This window comes from Meles meles, chromosome X (assembly GCF_922984935.1).
Source record: "Meles meles chromosome X, mMelMel3.1 paternal haplotype, whole genome shotgun sequence".
Classification (NCBI taxonomy): domain Eukaryota; kingdom Metazoa; phylum Chordata; class Mammalia; order Carnivora; family Mustelidae; genus Meles; species Meles meles.
In genome coordinates, this window is record NC_060087.1 from 94,737,969 (window position 1) to 94,754,722 (window position 16,754).

Genomic DNA, 16,754 nt, shown 5'->3' on the forward strand with positions numbered 1-16,754 from the left:
TTATTTTCATCCAGCCAACTCTTGACCTCTTTGATCAGTGGCTGCACCAAAGACTTCATCTCTGAATTTTTCATTCTGGAAAGTGCAGCACTATGCTCTTGACAGTGAGTGAGAGAGAGATTCCCCATCCAGTCAGTATGCATTCTGACCATGTGCTTTCCCTACTATATGCACCAACTCTTTTTTTTTCTTTACTTTTAATTTTTTTTAATTTTTGTTTTTCCAATTGAAGAATAATTGACATACAATATTGTATCAGTTTCAGATGTAGAACATAGTGATTCAGTATTATATTCATTGTGAAATTGTCGCTATAGTAAGTCTAGCTATCACCTATCACCATACAAAGCTATTACAGTATTATTGGCTGTATTCCCCATGCTGTAAATACATTTCTGTGTTTTATTTATTTTATAGCTAGAAGATTGCACCTCTTAATCCCCTTCACCTATTTCATCCATCCTCCCACCGCCCCTACTACTGACAGCCATCAGCTTTTTTCTCTGAATTAGAGTCCTTTTCTGTTTTGTATTATTTGTTTGTTTTGTTTTTTTTTAGATTCCACATATAAGCATAGTCACACAGTATTCATCTTTCTCTGTCTGACTTATTTCAGTCGTCATGATAGCCTCTAGGTCCATCTGTGTTGTGACAAAGGGCAAGATCTCATTCTTTTTTAATGGTTGAGTAATATTCCTGTATGTGTGTGTGTGAGAGAGAGAGAGAGAGAGAAAGAGAGAGAGAGAGAGAGAGAGAGAGATTTTCTTTATCCATCTATCAATGGACATTTAGGTTGCTTCCATATCTTGACTGTTGTAAATAATGCTGTAATGAACATAGGGGCACATATGTCTTTTTGAATTGGTGTTTTCATTTTCTTTGGATAAATACCTAGAAGTGGAATTGCTGGATCATATGGTAGCTCTATTTTTAATTTTTTTGAGAAACTTCCATACTGTTTTCCATACAGGCTGCACCAATTTACATTCCCACCAACAGTGCACCAGTGCTTTGCCAATACTTGTTATTTTTTTGTCTTTTTGATACTAGCTATTCTGACAGGTGTGAGGTGAGATCTTATTTGTGGTTTTGATTGGCATTTCCCTGATGATGAGTGATGTTAAGCATCTTTTTGTGAGCCTGATGGCCATCTGGATGTCTTCTTTGCAAAGATGTCTATTTAGGTCCTCTGCCCATTTTTTTAATTGGATTGTTTGGTGTTTTCAATATTGAGTTGTGTGAACTTATATATTTTAGATGTTAACCCCTTATCAGATGTAAGATTTGCAAACATCTCCCATTCAGTAGGTTGCCTTTGTGTTTTGTTAATGGTTTCCTTCACTCTGCAAAAGCTTTTTAATTTGATGTAGTCCCATTTATTTTTTCTTGTAATCTCCTTGCCTGGTGGAGACCGATAGAAAAAAATATCACGAAGACCTATGTTAAAGAGCTAACTGCCTCTATTCTTTTTAGGAATTTTATAGTTTCAGCTCTTACCACTCTTTTCTGTACACAGCATGTCTTTCACTTGGTTCATAAATACTGCACACCTCCTGATGACTTGCAGAGTGCTAGGCACTGGAGACATAGCAGTGAACATGACCTTACAACCTAGCATTGAGCTTATTTATTTCACTGATGGACATTCAACTCTTCAACCCATTACATGGATAAAGGCAACTTCAAAATCATGTTTTATCTTTTTGATTGCAAACGTACCCAGACTGATCAATCCCATGCTACAAATCAATTCACATTTCTTAAGGTAGAGCATTCAACAGCCCTCCAGTGTGCTGGAGAACTGACTGGAGGACTGTTGGTCCCTTCTGTCCAATTGTCCATGAAATGTTCATAAGGGGCTAGTGGGATACCACCTAATGTTTGTCCAATATTTCCTGCACATGCAGGAAACTATTGCTTCTTGGATTATCCATCTTTGTGAGCATCCAGAGGGCTGGAACTAGACCTGCTTGATTTGACTGGTAGAGAAATTAGCTCAGTCGCTCTGTTGCATATCAAAAAATGGGTGCAAGAGGGTACTGATTTACTTGATTTAATTTATTTTCTTTTTCCATACTTTTTTTCTAATTTTTTATTAAATCCAATTAGCTGTCATATAGGATATCATTAGTTTCAGATGTTTTTCTGTACTTTCTAAGAGAAGTAGTGACTGTGAAATGAAATGAAATGAAATGAAATGAAATGAAATGAAATAAAAGAAAACTAATCACATGCGGTATGTATTTAGCCCCAATGGTGAGGTGGCTTCTAAACATGGCTGTTTCCCTTCTGTCTTCAGTCTTTCCGGATTTAAATATTCTCCCCTCAGCTCAAGCTATGGGTCAGATATCATTTTCTCCTCCAGGTTGCTTCCTTGGGGCCTGCCTCCCATGCTGCGATGTGGATGGCTGGCACCCATGTTTTCTAGTTGAGCAGAGGAAATGGTAAGTCCTGGTGTCTAGCTTGAGGATGGTTCATGCCCAGGGTAGCTTCAAGCTACATTGTCCAGCAGCTTATTTTTTTTTTAATTTATTTACCTATGGGGGGGCAGGGCAGAGGGAGAGAGAATCCCCAAGCCAACTCCCCCCACTTAGTGGGAAGCCCAACTCAGGGCTCCACCCTAGGACCCTGACATCATGATTGGAGCCAAAATCAAGAATCAGCCACTTAATTCTCTGAGCCACACCCCACCCCCTGCTGAGTTACTGCGCTTCTAAGTCTTTCTAAAATTTGTTTGTCTTTCTGATTCAGAAACGTTGAAAGGATCTCTTTGCTAACTCACGGGGATGTGGGAGGTTTTATTTTGGCTTTTGTGCCTTTCTTTTCTGTGTGTTTTGGCATAGTAAATTATTCGAAAAACTACTACTCCTTTCTCTAGGGGGTTTGCATATGACCCACTGGGTAAATGAACTGGTCTGTTTCTCGGAGCCAGTGTAGAAGTAGCTTTGGGCTCACAGTTCATCCAGAAGGGGCCAGAGAGAATCTTTCTAGAGGAAAACATATTTGATTAGTAGTAGCAGTAGTAGTACTAGTGGTGATAGCACAAGCCGGTTTTCCGAAAGTTGGAGAAAACATCCAACTTATCTTCAAATGTTGAATTGTCTTTAAATGTCATTTTTAAAACAAGAGAGTATGATTGTTCAAAAATGAAAAATAAAGCAGTGCATTGTAGCCAAACAAAATCCCAGACCAGAAAATGGTTTTTCAATTTAGCCAGTCTGTTTTAATCTAGGTTATCCCCAAATGAGGCTAAAGTAGCCATGACATTGCTCCCCAACTCCCTGTCACCTCCAGCCTTCTAAATCAATGTGCATATAATGCACAGCATCCAGGAAAGATGCTCTGAGGCAGAGACTGGACTTGACTCCTTAACATGGCCCGATTGCATTTAACCAGAGTTAAGCATCAACACTACTACAGGGCATTTTACATTTCTGTTTAAGAAAAAGCCCTGTGCTTTTTTTTTTTTGTTTTGGAGTTCATGGAAAGTCTTGCTTACATGTATATGAATGTTTAATTGTGTCATGGATCATTGTCATAAACTGTAGAGAGAAGACTCAGATGTCAGCATGTGCGTGCATGTGTATGAGGTGCTGAAAAGTGGAATATAATTTTAAAAAACTGTTACTTGAGGCTGCTGTTTTTGAGATTCTAGATCATTTAGGTCTTATTAAAAATCTAAGGAGTTTGAAAGCTGCAGGGTATAACCAGAACAGGAAACTTTCCCCGTCCACCCCCTTCACCAGGGAAATCCAAATACATCCTGGGATTGGGGGGGGGGAGCCATCAATTCTCAGCTCCTCACTCTCCCAATAGTTAGTTTAGCTTTGATAAATGTCTGAAACTTTCAACTGGAGTGTAAAGAGAATGCTGCTCTTTCTACCTCTCTCTGGTAAGAACAGAATTAGGGGGGCGTTTGGCGTTTGCTTTAAATTACAGAAAAGCCAGGATGAGCGTTCTTTCTGGCCTGATGAATGGGGAATATTAAAAAGGGTCAATGACGATCCCAAGATTAGTGGGAATGTACACCTCCCTCACATTTACAGAGATGCACCACATCTTTCAAGGGAGCCAGCAAATTACCATGGAAATCTAACCCCAACAGGCAGTGCTCAAATAGGAGTCAGAGACTTCATGAGCATGAGTGGGGGTTTGTGGGGGCCCCCTGCACCTTAGTGAACACAGTTAAGCCTCACTAATTCCCTGAATGGGGGAAAGGCCAAACTTGATTTGTAAGAAGCTTGAATTTAAAAATATGTTTAAAGAAATGCTATGTTATTATTTCCAAAAACCTGCCGTCACACTCTGGCTGGAGTCTGCTCTGAGCTGCTGAGACTCTTAAGGCCTTGAACAAACAGATAAGGACTATAATTAGCATATTGGTCATTTGAATGCAAAGAGCAGTTGGAGTGGCGCTTAAAATTGCGTGTTCGCACACTCCCCTAGCAGGCTGTCACTTTCATATGTTTATAGTATTAATTTGCCTAGCAACCTGCCCCCATTCCTTTTTGGCAGTAAATTTTACCCCAGCACGTCAGAATCTGTTCAATTTTCCATATTAGCAGCTGGAATGAATAATGAGGGGAGAGGCCCGGGGGTGGTGGTGAGCTCCTTGTAAAACTCAACATGACCATATTTTAAACTTCTATTTAACTAGAAGTTAATTTTAAAACTCATCAGTGAATTTATTTCTGTTATTTACTGAGGAGGGGGTGTATTCGCTAGTATGTTTCAAAAGGAGAAGAGGGGAGGGGTAGGGGCGCCTAGGCGGCTCAATCCGTAGGACAGTCAGCTCTTGGTTTCGGCTCAGGTCATGATCTCAGGGTTCTGCGATCAAGCCCTCTGTCGGGCTCCCTGCTCAGTGAGGAGTTTGCTTGAAGATTCTCTCTCTCCTTTTCCCCCTACCCCTCCGCCCCTCAAGCACACTCTGTCTCTCTCTCTCTGTCTCTCTCTCTCAAGTAAATAAAGAAAATCTTCAAAAACAGCAAGACAGGCAGGCTGTTTTGAATATTCCACCCCCATAACTGACCTGATCAAGTGAACACCAGGGAACATTGAATGTAACGAGTTCCTGGATGATAAGAAAATAAGGATTGATTATGAGGCTCAACAGGTGCTTAATTAAATGGAACAAAAGCACATTGAGATCCGCATCTATTAAACACATCTGTGATGGTCAGCCAGTCCTACGTGCACGTATTAACTCTTCTCAAATTCACACTTGAGACCAGTTAATTTGAAGTGTGACCGAGTTATGTTTAGAAAGGGGGAAAAGGAGAGAGATGAATACAGCTGCAATTTTACCCAAATACTCAAAGTTGTCTTCATTTTGCTATGCATATGGAAGAAAAAAGCTATGTTCTTGTACAAGTTGAACAAACCATACGGCCCCTGGGGTGAGGATTGTAGGAAAAAGCTGGGTGAAGCCTCGGTTTCCCGATTTTACTTCACGCCAACCTGAGGAGGAAAAAATAAACTTTAAGTAGTGAATTTCCTAATCTAGTTCCCAAATTTTGCTGCACATTACAATCTGGAGGAGTCTAAAACCTGAGGAGATTTTTGGAAAGATTTATTTGATGGGGGGGTGGTAGGCAGAGGAAGAAGGAGTCTCCAGCAGATTCCCCACTGTGTGTGGAGCTCAATGCAGGACTCAATCTCAGAACCCTGAGATCATGACTTGAGCTGAAATCAAGAGTCGGACACTTAACGGACTGAGCCACCCAGGCGCCCCAACCCGAGGAGATTTTTTAACTCTGATGCCCAGATTCATGCCATACAATGAAATCAGGGTATCTGTGGGCAGGGGCGAGTCACCTGCCTTTTATAAAGATCACAAGGTGATTTGTTAGCTAGCAAATTGGGAACAGCACTGCCTTAAGGCTTTCCTGCTTCACAGGCATTTAACGTAATCTTCCCAATTACCCTAAGAAGGAGGTGTTATTAGATCCCCATCTCACAGATGAGAAAACTGAGGTCCAGAGAGGTTAAATAAGTTGCCCAAGTTCCCAAAGCTGTTAAACAGCGACTCTGGGATTTGAATACCAGCAGTTTAATTTCAGAGTCTGCATGTGGAACTCCCACACAGTACTGTCTCTCAGGGCTTTTGTCCCCGTATCTGGCACCATTCCAACAAATCTGATCAAGTAATCCTACATCAAGTCAGTGAGAATATATTTGGCATCTACTATGTAAATCACAGTTGCAGACACACTGTGTGATTCTCCATAGATCAAGGAAACATGGCTAAACCCGGATAATTAAAGGGGCTTTCCAGATACCTATAGGCCGGTTGTCAGTTATATCAAAGCTTAACCAGCCAAAGATAACCAGAGACAATACTGTAGTTGGACAGAGTCAAATTCATTGACCTGATGCATCAAGGAAGTACATTCCAGAGAAACGATAGGATGCTGCTCTTGAAAAAGAGGGAGGAGGACCATTTTTTGTAACATGTGAGTTCCCACTGAAGGATTCTGTGGAGTGTCTAGAGAAGCAGGGGTAAGTTCTGGGTTGATGGCAGTTCCAGGGATGATGATATCCCTGAAGGGGATATCGACCAGGAATCGGGGACTATCTTGAAGTGGGGGTGGCTGGCAATTGGGTATTCCCCAGTATACATGAAGAAGCAAAGCAGGTCTAGGACATCCCCGGGAAAAGAGCAGTGGGCTCTCAGAGGAGGTAAGGGTTGTCCTGGCATTTTGCAACTGCTGTGTGACCTTGGGAGAAAGTGTCTTCTGCTCACTTTGCAGCTGGCTTTGTCAGTTGGCTCTCTGAGCCTGATTAATCACAGGGCTGCTAATTCTCAGTCCGAGCTGATTTTCTCTCCTTCAGTCCTGGGCCAGTTTTGACTCTCTCAGGTTTGGGCCTTTTTCAGCAGTGATGGGCATGAGGGAAAAAAATATATATATTGGTGCTCAGATCAACTATGAATAGTTTTGCTCATTTTCAGCTGTGTTGGTAAGTTCTTTAATGGAAGAGTATACATAAAAGTGGTGGATTCTGAATAAAACCTGTAGTTCAGTTAGCATCTTAAGATAATGTCAATTTCTAGGGTTGTGATGACGTACTGTGGCTGTGAAAAGTAAGTAATACAGTATATCAAAATATTGGGGGAAACTGGAGGAAGACACCTAGGGATTCTCTGTACTATTTCTGTAGCTTCTTGTGAGCCTGAAACTATTTTTGAAAATAAAAATACGGAAGATGTTCGGTGGGAGAACAGGTTTGTGTTGATGATCTAAATAAGACTTTTTAAAAGCAGTCTGACTTTACCTATGCTCTTCCCCCAACAATCCAAAATTAATTGTACCAATGCTCTATTATGTATTGCTGGATTTAAATCCATTGGATTTGAGTACATCAGCCAGTGGTGTTATCAATCAATATCCATGTCTACCAGGTACAGATCCCTGAAGGCTTATTAGTTTGGGACCAGTTTGTGCATCCACAAGATGCCTTTTGAGTAGAGTCTGGAAAGTATGCATTGATATCACCAAGTAGGCTCCCCATATGAGTGAAATCATATGGTATTTGTCTCTCTCTTACTGACTTATTTCACTTAGCATAATACTCTAACTCCATTCATGTTGTAAATGACAAGATTTGATTCTTTTTTGTGGCTGAGTAATATTCCATCACGTGCATATGTATGTGTATATATGTATATATACATAATATGTACATGATATATACATATATATGATATATAATATATATCATATCTTTTTTATCTATTCATCTGTGAATGGACACTTGGACTGCTTCCCTATCTTGGCTATTATAAATAATACTGCAATAAACATATATATGTTTTGAATCATTACATTGTACACAGGTAACTAATTTAACAAGTGTATGTTAATTACACTTGAATTAAATCACCAGGTAGGGAAAGGAAGGAGAAAGCTGTGCTAGGCAAAGGGAAGAGCAGGAAGAAAGGCAGAGAGATAGAAAAGTCAAGGAATATCAGGGAAACCATAGTTTGATGGGGCTGATGGTTGGAGTATATTGGAGGACTGATAGAAAAACAACCTGGAAAGATGGGATGGAGTTGGAATGTGACAGTCTGGGTCTGATTTTCCTCTCTGTGAAACTAAGGACTTTGGACTTCACTTGTAGTACTTGCTATATCTGCCCTGTGGCCTAGTTGCTTGGGTATGTATCTTTTCTCCCCAACTAGATTCCAAGTTCCATAAGGAGGTGAGCCAAGTTTGGTTCATCTGTATAGCATCTGTAGCATCTAGCTTTGCATTTTGCACTTAGTAGGTGCTCATAAAATTGTCCTAAAAAGGAATAACATATCACGGAGATGTAATTGATAGTCCCTCTCAATGACATCTGGAGCTCCAAAGTAATGTTGGGTGAGGTGTCTACCCACAGGGCAGTGAATGTAGCCCACACAAAACCACACAGCCCATCCCCCTCAGGCTCTCTGTGTCTGGTTTTGATGATCGGGTATGGCAATGCCCTGTCATCCTTGACACATGCCCCCCATTGCTCCTGGACTGGGCCATGATGGCCTCCGTTGAAAAGAGGTAATGTGCCTTGCCCTAATTGATTTAGCATTCCACTCACACTTTCCTCTGTTTAGCTTTGCTGGGGGGCTGCAGAGATGCCTTATTTCTCCACCACCTGTTCTTCAGTTTTCTGAATTACAGCGAATACAGTGGACCTGAAGATGGTAGGTAAGGAACGCTTCGACAAGGAGATTTTCTCCAAGACTTGGTCGACCTATGTTATGGAAGGGAATCTCCACCATGCTTGCTGGTGATTTTTTTTCCCCCTTTCACTTCCTGAAAGAAATGTTGCATTGCTCACCACCTTGGATGGCCAGGAGTAGGGACGGGGGCACTTCTGTTCCTGACAACCTCATTATGTGATTATCAGGAACAGACACTGCCCAGGTTGTCACGACAACCAGCAATGATTCAAAGCTTCTGTGAAAGGTCTGTATCTCTGGCAAATAATCAGCATTTAGCACTGAGCAGATGCTGAGCTGAGAAGCCAATCACAGGTGCGCTGGGAAAGCATGACATCATAATCCAGCCGGTCCAAAAAATTAAGATTTGGTTTTCTGTTTCTTCCCTTGGTTCTTTTTCCCCTAGATTTTTGTCCTCCACTTTCTCCTTCTCTCTCTCTCTTTTTCCTGGTGAAAAAGGGAGAGCTGGGAAACCAACTTTCCAAAATCACTTTACTCTCTAGGTTGACTTGGGCTCAGGCTGTGTGCAGTGATCTGGAGCGTGTGGGGAAGGAATGTATAATGTGATTCACTTAGGAGCAAGATCAAACAGAGCATCAGCTCAATTAAATAATGTGGTTTGTTATGTAGGACCATGGTGGAAGTGGGGCTAATTAAAACCAAGTCAGAGGAGAGGAACTTCCTAATTCTCCTATTAATTCATCCAGAGCCACCTCCATTTAATTGTTTTCTCCCTTTCCTTTGCTAACTCCCTGGTAGAAGGGAAGAGGGCAGAGGCTGCATACTCCTGAAAGCTTATAGGTTCTACAGAGCAGGTCCCTAATGGGTGCTCATTACAGTGAAAGAAGGTAAGAAGAGACATGTATGCCCCCCACCCAATCCCAAGTTCCCGCAATACAGGGAACATATGCAAATGGAGACTCATCATGTTGGCTAAGGAGGTACGTAGCTTTGAAGTCTGTTAAATCCACTGTTGTTCCATTAACCTGTTTGCATCCATACAAGAATCTAGGGAGATAACAAGTCAAGTTTCACAGAGGAGAAAAAACAAAGCCCAGGGAAATTTGAGTCTGGCTCAGGATTTCCTGACCAGAAGCTGGACTGGAATCTGGGTCTCCTCCTTCCTCAGCCAGAACTCTGAAGCCCCGAGAGAACGGTGATTTCCTGGCCATGGGCTTCCCTCTTCCCTCAGCCTCTGGGTTTTAAGGGAACTAGGACGAGCCTTTTGGCCCTAACAGCCTCCCCCCCACTCCTACAGGAAAGATGGAGCCCCTAATTGTGGGAGTTGCGGGGTAAGAAGGAAGGGGCACAGTTGGATCTGACTGCGGCGATGACCACAAGGTGCAATGAGCGGACCCCAGTGAAGGAGGAGTGGGTACAGTGCTCTCAGCTAACAAACGCCTTTTGCACTAGCTGCCCAGCTGGGTTCTTTTGTATTCAGAGCAGGAGGGGGAGTTTTTTGTTTTTGTTTTTGTTTTATTTTAAGTGCAGCTGCTTTAGGAAAAGCTGTGAAGACAGAGTCCACCACGGGGAATGATTTCTGACTGTAGAACTTGAGACAGGGATGGCAAGGGAGCCCTGATATCCAGGTGGCTTTCACCCAATGGGTTGTACATGTCTGCCTTCCGTTCCTGCCCAGGTATGGCTCAGCACAGCCTGGCCTCGCGTTCAGACCTCTTTTAGGAGAGCAGTATGTTTGTTCTGTTTGCTTGTTTTGTTTTTGTTTCTGTCTCCATCCAAAGAAACCTCTGTTTTTACTTGTGAGGGTTCTTACACATTCGGTATGTTTATTACAAAAACACGTACAGATGATGAGGGAGTATATAGAGAAAACAGTTAATGACCTCTATCATGCATGCATACCCGCATGTCTTCCTTCCTTTTGAATTTCCAGAGTTACCTATTAGCAGTTTGGTGAGTATGATTCCAGATGAAAGACACACACAGACACAAACACATGTGCATGTGTATGCACATTTTTTAAACAAGAATAGCATAATAGTACATGGGCTGTTCTGCAACGTTTTTCATTCAAGAATATGTAAGACGTGTTTCTATTTCAGTATATAAGAATCCACTTGATTCTTTTTAGCTGGCCTCTAATATTCTTTTTTAAAGATTTTATTTATTTATTTGAGAGAGAGCGAGCGAAGGAGAGAGTACAGAAGGAGAGGGAGAAGCAGCCTCCCTGCTGAGCAGGGAGACAGATAGGGGACTGGATCCTAGGACCCCGAGATCAGGACCTGAGCCGAAGGCAGACGCTTAACCAACTGAGCCACCCAGGCACCCCTGGTGTCTAATATTCTAAAATATGCATATACTGTATCTTATTTACCAGTTCCCTTATCGAGGGACATTTAGGTTGGCTTTTATATAATGAGGGTTTCTTTCCTATATAAGAGTCAACAATAAACACACTTGAACATGTGTTGGTGTGTTTTTAGGAATGTTTCCATAATCAAATTCCTTGAGTTGAAATTGCTTGGTCAAATGGAACAGGCACTTCAAATTTCCTAGGTATTGCCAGCTTGCCCTCCAAAAAGGCTCTGCCAGTTTTCACTCCCATCCGTGGTACATGAGTGCAAGCAATGCTCTTTTTTTTCTGGGATTTGACTGGAAGGCTTTGAAGATAGTTGCAGTTTACTTCTGTTGCTCTAAGTCCCATCCCAGAGCCTGTCACTTCCCCTGTGACTCTAGGGGCTGGTAGGGTTGGTGAGAGCCAGAAGAGCAATACAACAAACACAAAACAAGAAAGAACACCACAACTGAGGGTAGGAGACCTGACCTCTAGGACCATCTCTCTGAGACATTGGACAAGCCACTTTAAACCTCTGGGTGTCCATTGGCTCATCTATGAAATGCAGTTCATAATTGCCACAATACACGTTGTGGTTGTTGTGAGGATCAAACGGGGAGGTACGAAAGTGGTTTGTAACCCGAGAAGCAAGATACATATGCCAAGTGGTTATTCTTGTAGTGTGGTTATTATACCCTTAAATCAATGAGCTCGGAGGAGGAAACGGGAAAGTGAGAGTTGAGTGGGAAAAATTACACAGATGAAATCTTTAAGATATTCTCAGCTTCCCTGAAAGTTCCCAAGCAGTCGTCCTGTGTTCTTGGTGAACAAACCACGTTAGTAGTAAAGACTGCTTTATGGTATCAAGAAGAATTGGGGCACCTGGGGGGCTCAGTTTGTTAAACGTCTGACTGGGTTTCAGGTCAGGTCATGATCTCATGGGTCCTGAGATAGAGCCCCCTAGTCCAGTTCTGTGCTCAGTGGGAGTCTGCTTGAAGATTCTTTCGCTCTGCCCCTTCCCCTACTTTTGTGGGCTTGCACACCCCCCCCCCCGAATAAATAAATAAATCTTAAAAAAAAGAGAAGGATATAGGTCATTGCCCTTTCATGGGAACACTGAAGTCTCCTATGCTTTAATTTGTCAGGCACCTAATAGGATTTTGGCCCCATGCTACTTTCTATAATCACCAGTGAGAGAAGAAATACACACATGAAATGCTTAAATAACCATGTGCAGTGACTACATAAAGAGCTCTGAGTTATAGCTGAGGTATAGGGGAGGATTAGAGTGAAATCAGATACCTTTTAATTACAATTTAAATCAATAGCCCAGAAGAACAAGTGAAATCATTAACCAGATAAAAATCCAGTTTTATTTATTTCTTAAAAAATAAGAACATTCTTATTCTTTAAAATAACCCAAATAAATGCATTTTACAAATCAGAGATGTAACATTAAGTAAATGTTCATTCATTTAGGTCAGTGATTTTTACATTACTTTTACCATGATGCAAAAACAAAAAAATCAATGTGATGAGCTACTTTCTTTAACCCCCAAGTTAATTAAAAAGATATCTGTAAAATCATTGAAAGCAGAACCCTTGTGATCTCATTCTATTCATCAGGGATTTGAGGAGGAGGGTGAAGAGTTTTTTTGCATTAGGAAGACAACCACCAAGCACACACACACAAAACTATTCAAAATGCCTGATTAAAAAAAAAATCCAGTATACTTTTTTTTTCTCAAGTGAATATGTATTTTAACAGAGCCAATGATACCATGTATCATATTAGAAAAAACATGGGCTTTGGACTCAGATCTAGGTAAAAATTCCAGCTCTGGGACTTCCTACAGTGTTCATATAATAGTCATGTATGCATAAATATATCTTTTAATTAAGGAAAATTTTTAAAAAATGAAAAGTGATCCTTTAAAAAATCTGAAGTATGTGTTTACTTAGTCTTTGACTCTTTCCTGCTTTATCCTAGATTAGAAAGGTCTTCGTTGTTCTTTTTTCAACTTCCAGCATGATCATAATTTTAAATGAATTACTCCAAAGAGCTATCCCATTCACTCATCTTCTCCAGATGTTGTCTCTGTGACTCTAGAGGACTGTTGTGTAAACTTTCCTAAAAGGAACTTAGCAAATATGTATTAGTTCACTCTCTGTCTTAAAACTTGTTTTGCTAGCATTATGGAGAAGTGATGGCCAGATGTTATGGGGTGTTGAGTAAATTGGAGAAAAGTGTACAGTGGAGGGTCATAACCCATTTTGATTACTGAAGTATGTCAGGATATATTTGTCTTCACAAAAATAAGTTTGAAAGTGGAGAGGGAAAAATCACCCATAAACTTTTACCTGACCGTGATGATTTAATGTTCCCTTCTAATTATATCTGTAGGTGTATTTTACATCACTATAATTCAAAGGTAAGCAGTACTTTGCATTCTTTGTCATTTTTTATGACAGTTTACTGTCTCCTTGCTGGGATTTACCATAATTTATACAATCTAGCCAAATCCTTGGTGGGGGGTATGGATTTCGAAGTAGCAAGAGATGATTTTTGGAGTTACATTTTAATTTTTGCACACGGGGGAAAATTTGAGCTTTTTCTTAAAGATGAGAGGCCACGGAAGGTTTTAGGGAGAGCCACATTTTAATGAAATTAAATATATCTATATATCTATGTATCTAATCTAATTGAGGTAATTTATTGATTGATTGTATAATGCTCCGTGTTTTGAAATGTGTGTTTCGTGTCATCTCTGAATGCCACAGCCATATCTGCCAGAGTCTACTGCGTAGTCCAGGAACTCCATCAGCATAACCTGTTGGCCTGACAGGTGGTGTCCCAAATCCAAACCATTTCCCCCAGTAAAGAGTGCAGGTGTGGCTGGACGGATTTCCTCCCCTAGAAATTTATCTGAAATTCCTGTCTGCCCAAGAGAGGCCTGTTAAGGAAGATCCATGAAATGCCCCAGCCTCTCCAGGTGCGCCTCTCTCTTGATGGCCCCCACCTCTGTCTAGACAACCCTGACAGTGTAGAAGTTTCCATCTCCTTTTCCTTTCCCTCTCTCTGTTCCCTCCCCTTCAGTTTTTCCCCCCTCCCAGGCGCTTCCTGCCTGGAAACAAAAGATTGGTCCCCAGCAACCCACTCAGGGCGATTTTAGTTTTCTGCTCACCCTCTGATTGGCCCGCGTGCGGTGCAGAGCCCGGGTGACGTCATAGCCGACAGGAGCTAGGGAGCGGTTGCCGAGCGGTGCTCTGCCGCGGGCGGGCAGCTGTCGGCAGCGCACCGTCTGGGGGCTCGCGCGGGGGGCTGCAGCTTTTCCCAGCCCGGAGCAGGTGTGCGAGGCCGGGAGGAGAGCCGGGGAGAGCGGGCCGGGCCCGGGGCTGCGGCTGCGGGCCCCCCCAGCCCCGCCAGCCCGAGCGCTCGGAGGTAGAGAGGAAAGGTCTGGACAGGGTGGCTGGACCAGTGGCAGGTAAATCCCGCGACTCACGGCGCCCCGCTCGCTCGGGGAAGGGTGTGGTGCTGCTGGGCAGATTTTCTGCCTTTCCGGGCCTCCCCTCCCAACCCGCTCTTGTTCTCACGGCGCCCCAGCTTCGGGTCCCCTCCGTGGCGCCCCCGGAGCCGAGAGACCCGGCGCGCAGTTCTCGGGCTCGCACTGGGCGGACGCGGACGAGTGGGTGTGTCAGGGCCACTCTCAGAGGGCCTGGACCCCGGTGCACTGGGGCAAGCCCTAGGCTCGCCACCTGGGGCCTGGGCCGCTGGAGGCCAAAGCCGCCCCCAAAGCAACGTCAGCCCGTTAGTCCTACAGTATCTTCCCGCCCCCTCCCCCCAGCCACAGAAGCAAGGGCAGCCCCCCGCCACGCCAAAAAAAAAAAAAAAAAAAAAAAAAAAAAAAAACCACCAAGGGGAGGAGGTGTGGCCGTGGCCGGGACAAGTCCGGAGGAGGGGGAAGAGCCCAACCTGAGCAAACAGAAAAAGTGACGATTTTCTTCTTTGGGGCGCCCTTTTATTTTTCTTTAGCTTTCTCCCCTTATTTGGTCCGGGGAGGGTAATGACAGGACGACTCATTTCTTGTCATGTTGAGGTTGGAATGATGCAGTACTATCCCTAAAAAGCCTGGGGCCCCTCTGTTGGCCTTTGTCTTGGCCGGGGAGAGAGAGCAGGGGTCACTAGGGGTCATTAGGTTCAGGGCCCCCTACCCTCTCCTCAGCTCGCAGAGGGCCTTTCCCTCAGTTTGTGAACTGGCTCTGGCGAGATGACTGCCACACTTTGGGGTGGATTGAACATTATAGATTCTTGCTCTGGCAGGCTTTCCTTCCCTGGGTGGTGGTTGAGGGTCGGGGTGTGAGGGCGGTGCCAGCAGGGAGAGAGCCAAAGACCCCACTTAATTTTTTGGTCCCACCTTCCAGAATCCAGTGGCAGACTCTGGACTTGAGGTTTCTAGGCTGTGGTCTGTAGAAGCAGAGGAGAGAAGGGTGAGTGGCTTGGCTTGGGGAAGCATGAAAGGGGTGGTTGCAGTGTTTTTTTTTTTTTAATGGCTTTCAGCAGGGAAGCCTTTAGCCATGTTAGTCTTGCTCCCCCCATGGTTTTGCAGACTCAAATCCAGGCCAACTGTATGGCTGTCTGAGGTGTTGGAACAGAAGGAGGTCCATTCCCGTTGGTGACAACACTGTGGCCCTGTTCTGGGATGACCGAGGTATAAAGGTCAGTGTGGTTTTCACCCGGCCATTTGCAAAATTGTAATTGGGCAGGTCTGTGATTTGGTACTTGAGGCCCCTAACCAGGGGCACCTTTGGGTAAAGGGGCTTAATCTGGTAATGGATGACTAAGAGGCCAGGGCTTGGAGGGAGAGTCATGTCAGCCTCCATTTCTGGATATAGATGTCATACTTCCCTCCTCCATGAAAAAGGCAAAATGAGAAGAGACGGGCATGAATGCTGGGTAAAAGCCAGCAGCTGAGAATCTCGAGGCCAGAGGACCTTGCGATGTCAAGGAGTGGACTCTCCAAGCCCCCAGGCAGGCAAGTGGGCCTTGTAGGAGAGACTGAACAGGAAATGGAAGGGTCATTTGTAATATAGATACAGGAAAAGGGGCCAAAACACCCCAAAGGCTCCGACCATTGCTGCAGGTTACAGGTTGTCTGGTTAGAGGCTGAATTGGCATACTAAGCAAACTAGCATGCTGAGGTCTTTGGGGAGAAGATGGTAGATGTGACAAGCAAGAAAAATGAGGAATAACTGAGGGGGGGGGGAGATGAGGGGTGCCGCCCCCATCAGAGACTCCGCTATGTGAGGACAGAGACGAAGCTACTGTGAGGTCAAAGAGGGTGGCCAAGGCAAAAGAAATCAGGGCTAGAAGTCTAGACGCAGGTAAGCTCAGATGGAGCAGGTAGGAACAAAGCCATAGAGAGAACAAGAAGAAAGCAATGGTCTTAACCAGGAGCCCAAAGGCCCCGATTTTCCTGGTGAGATGGAGAAATGGTGGTTGTCCAGGCACGTGTGGCTCAGCCCAGACTTAGGGGACAATTTCTTGATATTTAGGGACTCAGTAGCATTTCCATCCATGTAACCTGCCTTCAGGAGCTAGTCGCTTTGGTCATAGGAAGGAAAAGAAACTCCATGAACAGCAGACTCCACAATGGCTCTTTCCTCCTGGGTAAGGAGAAAGAAGAGCGGGGGCAGGGTCCCAAAGGGAATTGCAGGGGGAGCTTCATATCCCCCCAAGATAGGTAGGTTGACTGTTTTTAA

At 43.6% G+C, this 16,754-nt stretch overlaps 1 protein-coding gene across 10 annotated transcripts in view; it reads left to right on the top strand.

Annotated features, from left to right (window-relative positions):
* Nucleotides 1-16,754, top strand: part of PAK3 (p21 (RAC1) activated kinase 3) — a 242,280-nt gene that overhangs the window by 114,685 nt on the left and 110,841 nt on the right. For 9 of the 10 annotated variants that reach the window (XM_045995444.1, XM_045995446.1, XM_045995448.1 and 6 more), the window contains exons 1-3: nucleotides 14,271-14,479; nucleotides 15,417-15,482; nucleotides 15,602-15,711. The exons of the other annotated variant lie outside the window; for it this stretch is intronic. The gene's annotated coding sequence lies outside the window, so the exon portion shown is untranslated. Of the gene's footprint in view, nucleotides 1-14,270; nucleotides 14,480-15,416; nucleotides 15,483-15,601; nucleotides 15,712-16,754 lie in introns of those variants that run through there. 10 annotated transcript variants of the gene reach the window in all.